A 9,417-nucleotide genomic window follows, 5' to 3' on the forward strand; every position below is an offset into this window, starting at 1 on the left:
TTGTGTTTCTCCTCAAAAGCAACATCTTTCTATTATGGTTTAGGTTACATCTCCTTCAATATTTAGAACTTGCTTCTCTGCTTAGATCTTTTCCTACCTATGCTCTTTGCCTGTTTTGTAGCTTGGCTGCTGCCACTTCTTCTACTACTTAACTGTTTTACTTTCACTGCCAAAATCTATGGCTGGTGGTCCAATGATCACTTTTTCTTTCTCATCATCTGTTTAAATGAACCCTCCAATCTAGTCTCAATGAATATTTTTCTCCTTAAACTTTGTGCTTTGTTGCTCAATTCAGTGACATTTAAATTTTTTTAATCTGAGTTCTTTCTAATAATTTATACCACTTATTTTTAATCTGTGAGATCCTACTCTTTTTTTAAAGATTTTATTTATTCATTTTACAGAGGAGAGAGAGAGAGAGAGAGAGAGAGAGAGAGAGAGAGAGAGAGAAGAGGGAGGAGCAGGAAGCATCAACTCCCATATGTGCCTTAACCAGGCAACCCCAGGGTTTCGAACCAGCGACCTCAGCATTCCAGGTTGACGCTTTATTCACTGCACCACCACAGGTCAAGCAGATCCTACTCTTTTATTGAGAAAATATTGATAGGATATTAACAATTTTCAGAATACAAGATGCTGAGATTATACAATGAGACAACATTGTTTTCACATTTAAGGTGGGTAGTTTAGTGTAGACATGACCATGCAAACAATTTTAATATAAAAAGAATATAAACAAATTTAGGAAAGGCATAAAAGAAAAAATATTTCTAGATGAAATAGCAGATATGGCTTTATCTTAAATTACTATTTAGTGGATAAAGTACTGATAGGTTTCAAATTAAAGGACTGTAATGATCAATGCTCTGCTGAGGCATTATAACTTTTATCCCACCTTTTTTTCCTCCTCCTGAGTACAAGTCACCCTAAAATCAATCCCTGTCATTCTGTTATTCTCTCTCTATTCTAAAAGAAACTCTAGAATTTATAAATTAAAAGAAAAAAATTATCTGTACTTAAAAAATATATCACATGAAACATTTTATCTACTATCAACTACTAAAGCAATTAAATTGGAAAATATTTTTCAAATATTTTCATGTAAAATCTAGTTGAGGGCTGCTTATAGTTAAATAAGCAATTAAAATTAGTCATATACCACAACAAAATAGAGAGCACAAATATCAAGCATATTTCCCTAGAGCCTCCAGAAAGGAATGCAACCCTGCCGACATCTTTGTTCTAGGTCAGTGAGATGTGTGTCAGGTATCTTACCTATAGGTCTATGTGCTTAATCTTGCCAAAAGGCTGAGAAGTGATTACTGATAGAACTAAAAGATAATCAATCTGTATTGGTTTAAGATACCAGGTTTGTGGGGATTTTGACTGAATGTAACTCAGAATAAATATATTTTCATAAAATAGTTTACATTTAAGCTTTTTGTTTTTCTTAGTAAAATCTCTGCTTTTTACATATACTACTATTGTTTAAAGGACAATCTTGGATTTGGAAAGTGTGATCATCTATAAGTAATTCAAGTATCTGGCCAAATAATAGCATTTAGATAATAAAGCTATTGTAAAATATCCTATCATATTTTATTTAATTTGGACATGTTTTTTTAAATATTTAACTAATAAAACCATCAAAATGTATGTATTTTGGGCTAAAAATATCTCTTTGGGGAAATTTCATTGTTTTACTTAGTTTATTTTAGAGGATTGCTTTAAGAAAGCCTTTTTACAGTCCTCATTCTGGAAGTTGTCAAAATTTAGTTAAACTGGCAACATTCAGGAATATTGATCAAAAACACATACCCAATAGACATAGCAGGAAAACAAAGGAGAAAGTGACCAATTCCAAGTCAAGTGCAGTGAGGCTTACACATAGCATATTTTTTTAATAACTCTCATAGGATGTTGTTTCTCTAGTAGTTAGGACTACATCATCAACAAAATAGACAAAAATTCCTTGTTTCAAAAAGTTTAGCCTAACCATGCAGTGACGCAGTGGATAGAGCGTCGGACTGGGATGGAGAGGATCCATGTTCGAGACCCCGAGGTTGCCAGCTTGAGCATGAGCTCATCTGGTTAGAGTAGAGATCACCAGCTTGGACCCAAGGTCACTGGCTTGAGCAAAGGGTTACTCTGTCTGCTGAAGGCCCACAGTCAAGGCACATATGAGAAAGCAATCAATGAACAACTAAGGTGTCGCAACGAAAAACTAATGATTGATGCTTCTCATCTTTCTTTGTTCCTGTCTGTGTGTCCCTATCTATCCCTCTCTCTGACTCTCTCTCTGTCTCTGTAAAAAAAAAAAAGCTTAAAGTCTAGTGAGCATTTAAATTTAAAGTATTAAAAATGTTACAATAACATTAAAAAATGGATGGATATGGTGGTGAGCATTGAAAGCAGTTAACTCCATTGGGTTTAACAATTCTGAATGGGGTAAAAAAAATTAAATACACATTAGAAAAGAAAATAAGTAGAGAATTCAGCTATTTATAATAAAATAATGTAATAAAAACTATAAAACCCCATAATTATTAATAAATTATATGTATATGACCATACAAATGGTGAGGGAAAATTTATTTGTTTAGTAATTTCCTTTTTAATTTACAATTCATTTGGAGTATGCTTTTAAGAAATAGCATCTCTTTTATTGTCAAAATAAAAATTTTGACTGAATGTAACACTATTTGATTATGTTGGAGGAAATAAATAGAAGAGGGAGTACAATGTTTGTAATTGATAAATTATGTAAATATATGAGTAATATTGTACTATTTTTATAATACTGTACCTTGGTCAGTTTTAACATTTTCAAAATAAATGATTCAAAATATGAAGACAAACACAAATATTAGGGCAATAGTTGATTTTGGAAGGTAATGTTTAATAAACCTGAATATGTTCCATTTAGGCCAGTAAGATATGGAAAAGAAAACTGTATTGATCCAGGATCCAGGGGTGGGCATTGGCCAGACTGAGTACAAACACAAAATGGCAAAGGGCCAAAAAGGGCAAGACATCTGATATTGTCAAAAGAGTGGACTAAGAAATCTAAATTAAATAGAGAAGTGAATAGAGAGAGCTAATGGTTTGAGAGATTGTTAAAGGCTAAATTCAGATGGTTGTTAAAGATCAATTGCATAAAAATAAGTATAATACCAACTAAAAAGGAGAGGAGATTGTATCAGAGAAGCTTCCCAAAGCATGCTTGTTTAATATCATTAAGAATAATCTCTGAAAGCTTGTTTAAAACACTATTCTCTGCATTCCATAGAATAAATTATATTAACACTTCTAGTCATTTGCAGCCCATTAGACAGAATCTCAGATCTGGTTCTAGACTTCATCCACAGATTTTTTTCCCCTTGGTGAGCTACCAGTGCTTAAAATAATTATTGTCTATTTATGGGTTTAGAGAATTCTGTAATCATTCTCATTTTGAATTACTATGCTCCTTAAATACTATCTAATATCTTTAATATTTCAGTATTGATTGTCCCTAATACGTATTTCCTCCAATAAAAACAGAAATAAAAATTCTATCTCCTCTGAAATAGTTATTTTTAATCAAATATGACATAAAAGGCCTTTTGAAAAGATTAATTATATAAGATATTTGGCCTGACCTGTGGTGGCATAGTGGATAAAGCGTCGATCTGGAAATGCTGAGGTTGCCGGTTCAAAACCCTGGGCTTGCCTGGTCAAGGCACATATGAGAGTTGATGCTTCCAGGTCCTCCCCCCTTCTCTCTCTCTGTCTTTCTTTCCTCTCTCTCCCTCTCTGTCTCTCTCTCTCCCTCTCTCTCTTCTCTCTAAAAATGAATAAATAAATTAAAAAAATAAGATATTTGGTCAACTATCAATTTTAATATTAATAACAAGACATGAAATATTAATAAAAGAAAGGAGTCAAAGATATAGTTTGGTATTATGATTTGTATTTCATAGTGATTAGCATTAAAAATAACTGAAATTTAGTATATTAAAACTGTGTAAAAGATAGGCTAATGTTTGACTATCCAAGTAAGTGGGGTTTTTGTCTAACAATTCCCATCATTCAATGCTACCTAAAATTGTCATGAAGAACACTAATTTAATATTGCCTTCTCATTAGAGTGCTGTTTGATCACATCAAAAGTCACAAGATGCTAGATCAGTTATTCTCAAGAGCCTGGCAGGCTGGTTCAGTGGGTGGAGCATCCACTCAGCGTGTGAATGTCCCGAGTTCAGTCCCTGGTCAGGCACACATAAGAAATGACCATCTGTTTCTCTCCCCATCTATCCCCTCCTTTTATCTCTCTTCCCTTCTCACAGTCAGTGGCTTGATTAGTTCCAGCATTGGTGCTGGACGCTAAGGATAGCTTGGTTGATTGGAGCATCAGCCCCAGATGGTGGTTGCCAGGTGGATCCCGGTCAGGGCACATCTGATCCCCTCCTCTTATTTAAAAAAAAAAGAAAAAGAAAGAAATGAGAAGACAAGGTAATAATTATTATATAGATATATAAAATAAATCAAATATAAAAGTAAGCAATAGAAAAATAAAGTTGATTATTCACATTGAAAAAAGACCAATGATGTTTGATTTCAAAGTCTAGATAGGTATTTGGTGTCTTGTCTGTTTGATGTTTATTTGTAGTTCTTTTTTTGTTTGTTTGTTTGGAAGACTAACTAGAAGAGCAAAAAATACTAGGCACAAATATTTCAAAATTGAATATATAAAAAATGTATGTTTATGTATTTGTTTTATGGGCACAAGCTTTACAGAATCTACTCCATTCATAGCTTAATATCAGAGTCAGCACAGCATAGCGCCTAGGAAACTCCAGTTAGCAAACATCACATCAAGTGCTCTATTTGGTTATGGTGTTAAAGCCACTGCTGAAAGCAGTTACATTTAGTGTCTGTAGAAGCTAAAAAGCCAAGCAGATGAGTCAAGTTTCAGCTCTTTTATTTTCATGTATTATAATTCACCTTTTTTTTTGTACTAGATATTGTTGACATCCTCCTTTAAATTATAGTTCTTGGTTACTTCACAACAGTGAAGTACAGTCCTAGTTGTGTTGATAAACCAAATTTTTATGCTACTCTTTTTTATGGGTATCATACTGATGTTTACAAGGCCAACCAGATGAATGAGGAATGCTATAGGACAAATGAGCCATAAAGTATACCTTGAGGATATTTAACATTTATGAAGTGAAGAGAAACTTGGAAAGGTGCTGTTTATAAAGCTGAAAAAATCATATCACAGTTATTCACTGCTAGAGCCAGGTTAATTTATTCAAATAAAAGAAAGCAGAACTTTCTTAAAATTATTTATTGAATTATTTTTTTTATTCCTTTTTAGCATGGGAGAAAGAGAGAGACCAACAGACAGAAAGGGAGAGAGATGATAAGTATCAACTTTAGTTGCAACACTTTTTAGTTGTTCATTGATTTCTTCTTATATGTGTTTTGACTAAGGGCTCCAGCCAAGTCAGTGACCCCTTGCTCATCAAGCCAGTGACTTTGGGCCTATGCCAGCAACTTTTGACTTCAAGTGAGCAACCATCGGATCATGTCTATTTTATGCTCAAGCCAGCAACCCTGTGCTCAAACTGGTGAGCCCATGTTCAAATCGAATGAGCCCATGCTCATGCCAGTGACTTCAGGGTTTTTTGTTTTTTTTTGTATTTTTCTGAAGCTGGAAACGGGGAGAGACAGTCAGACAGCCTCCCGCATGCGCCCGACCAGGATCCACCCGGCATGCCCACCAGGGGCGACGCTCTGCCCCTCCGGGGCGTCGCTCTTCCGAGACCAGAGCCACTCTAGCGCCTGGGGCAGAGGCCAAGGAGCCATCCCCAGCGCCCGGGCCATCTTTGCTCCAATGGAGCCTTGGCTGCGGGAGGGGAAGAGAGAGACAGAGAGGAAGGAGGGGGGGAGTGGAGAAGCAAATGGGTGCTTCTCCTATGTGCCCTGGCCGGGAATCGAACCCGGGTCCCCCTCACGCCAGGCCAACGCTCTACCGCTGAGCCAACCGGCCAGGGCTGACTTCAGGATTTTGAACCTTGGTCTTCAGCATCCCCGGTTGATGCTCTATCCACTGCACCGCTACCTGATCAGACTTTAATTTCTATTTATTGATTTGAGAATGAAAGGAGGAGAGAAATCAATATGCTATTCTACTTATTTATGCATGCATTTGTTGATTCTGACTATGGATAATACCCACAACGTTGGTGTATTGGGACAACACTCGAACCAACTGAGCTACCCAGTCAGAGTGAAGCGGAACTTTTAAAAACAGATGTATGATTAGAGAGCAGCTGCCGTTATTCTTTGTATGCTTTTAAAAGACTTATGAGAAAAGATTTTGGAACTGAATCATAAATTTGTATATTTAAATCTAAATGCATTATACTTATGGCAAGTTCTTGTTCATATGAAAAATGATGTTTTGATAAAAAATTGGGTAATTACAAGTTAAGTATGTAATAAGTGTTACTTAAATGTATTAATTATGATTTTTGTTTTTTTTTATTTACTTTGCTTTTTTATGCTCATTCTGAGTAGTTAAACATATTTTGCAACTCAGTAGACAGTGTTCTCAAGCGAATAAATACAAGCATAGTTTCATCAAATATATTTTACCTATGGATGGAATGAACATTACTGTGGGTGCTTAGAATATGCTGTTGCACAAATGAACGTTAAAAAAGAGTAAGGAATGTAAATTTGTGATTTCCACATTGGGCAGCTACCCAGGTGTTTACCTTAGAGAGAACCCTGATTACAAGTACCATTTTAACACCACTTTGTGGAACTCAACAAAATATTAGGTATCAGTTCTACTGAAGCCATGCAAACCAGCTGAATCCCACCCCTGGATAAGATGGTAATTATTTTGCATACTTTATTTCCTCTTTCAAGGTAAGTTAATTATAATGTATTATGTATGCAAAAACTGAGATGAGAAGAGGCTTTGTGACTTCCCCAAATCTTATAGCTATAAGTGGCTAAGATAAGACTCAATATCAGGTTTCTATGGATATAAAATCTGAGATTTCAATAGCTAATAAATATTGGTTCTCAAAGTTAGAGTGTAAGTTGTTCACTTCACAGCCAATTTCTAAGTCACACAAAAGAAAAAAATATTAAGGAATTCACATGTTTCATTGTTTGATGCAGAGTTTGACTTTCTCCCAATTTATTATGTTATTTAAGAAATACTATCTAAACATATAAGAAATATGTTACAGCATTTAAGAAAATAGAAAATATTTGGCCCTTCATGACTGATGACAAGATGATTTTCTGGAAAAGTTGAAAAAGATAGGATGCCAACTTTAGTTTTCTTAGGTCTCTGTTGTTTAAATTTACACTGAAGTCTTTAATATTATTATAGTAACTTAGTTGATACCTGAGAATTAGGCTTCTTTTACTCTTGTAATTTGTTGAACAGAACAGAAATTATGTAATATTCAGCCTTAGGTTTTGTATAGGCAATTTTTCTCTACAAAGCTCTATGTCCCATTAAAAACCATTATTTTGCATTTTTAAAATTTGAGGGAAATGCTAACATTATAAACTCTTGTGAGAACTATAGGGCTTAGCATCAACAACATTTATTCATACAATTTAACCAGACTATTAATACATTATTAAAAGCTATCACATTGTATAACTGAAATTTGAAAAACTGTGAGTAAAAAAGATATAATTAGACATAGCAATGTAATTACATAGGATGCAATAGGTCTTTATCTTTTTTTAAACTATTCAATTAAATTATCTTGAAGGCTAAACAGCATAAAAATAATGAACTTTGTAAGTTTGAATGCTTTCAGATGTTATTTTGTGAAGAATAATAACTATGTTGTAAGCATCATCTTAGCCATTATTTATCAGGACTATAAAATAGCACAATACAATCTTTATAATTCTTCTTAGATAATATTAATGTAATTTTACTTGTACCTTCAATACAAAATCAAAAGGTGCCAATTGTGAAAGAAAAAATAATCTGTCCTTGGAAAATTATTGTATCTGAAATAATAACTCAATCTTACATTTATCTAAATTTGCTGTTTTAATATTTTTAACACCCACTAGTAGGAGAAAATTAAAAAAATATTTGAGCAATATACAGGTTTCTTTCTAAGCTGAATGGTTTTGCAAGCACAAAGAAGATAATCTGTAAGCATTTTATTTTATATAATAGCCATGAAAAAATGGACATGATGCTTTAAAAAACTAGTCTTTCACGTTAATTACCAAACTTTTTTTTTCAATACAGAGAGAGAGACAGACAGACAAGAAGGGAGATGAGATGCATTAATTCTGTGTTGCTGCACCTTAATTGTTCATTCATTGCTTTCTTATATGTGCCTTCACCGGGGGGCTCCAGTCAAGCCAGTGACCCCTTGGTCAGCCAGTGACCCTGACCGTAAGCCAGGGATCCAGCAATCAAGCCAGATGAGCTGTGTTTAAGTCAGCAACATTGGAGTTTTGAACCTAGGTCCTCTGCATCCCAGCCCTATGCTCTATCCACTGTGCCACTGCCTGGTCAGGTTAATTACTGAACTTATTCAACCTCTAAATTGATATTATTTTTGAAATACCTAACAGTGATTTTCTTTGTAAAATTTCACAACCAGTAAAACCCTCCATCCAACTCTCCAAAATGTGGAGAAAAACACATTTGCCAACTAGATTATCTGCCATCTAAAGATGCTAATACAGTGACATAATTTTAAAAGAAAGTAGGACAAATGACATAAAAAGATTTTATATGAAGAGACCATTTTAATTGAAAATCTAACTTAGATACTTTTGTTTTTCTGAGCAGTAGAAAATCTTTATTATATGCGGCTTAAGTGTCTGTTTGTTGCCGATAGCTTATTGGTTGCTTGCATAACTGTACTAGCCAATGGGGTGAAGTTGCCATGGCTGAACGCAAATTGAGCGGGTCAGGGGGAAGGTGAACATTTGTTTGCATTGGCAATCATCTGTTTTACATAAAAACTAAGTCTTAACATAATTTCTTTTAAGAATGCCTCCTAGAAAATACAGCACTGAAGAGGAGAGAAAAGGAGCTAAAGTTGCACAAAAACGGCTTCTCGACAATAAAAAAAGCCACTGAGCAGAGAAAGACAAGGCTTGCTTCAGTCGCAGAGCAAATGCGTTTTTCTCGGCAAAATGAGACTGATGAGCATAGAGAAACAAGGCTTGCCTCAGATGCAAGACAAAAAAGCCTGTCTCGACAAAATGAGTCCCTTGAACAAAGGCAGGAGAGAAATGCAAAAAAAAAAAAACCGACAGAGTAATGCTGACCGAAATGCAAAAAGGATTAAAACAGTTTCCAATGGAGAAACTTTAATTTTTGAGCATTCCTCTGGTGACATGAATATTAAATGTGAACAC

Source organism: Saccopteryx bilineata, chromosome 9 (assembly GCF_036850765.1).
Source record: "Saccopteryx bilineata isolate mSacBil1 chromosome 9, mSacBil1_pri_phased_curated, whole genome shotgun sequence".
NCBI lineage: Eukaryota > Metazoa > Chordata > Mammalia > Chiroptera > Emballonuridae > Saccopteryx > Saccopteryx bilineata.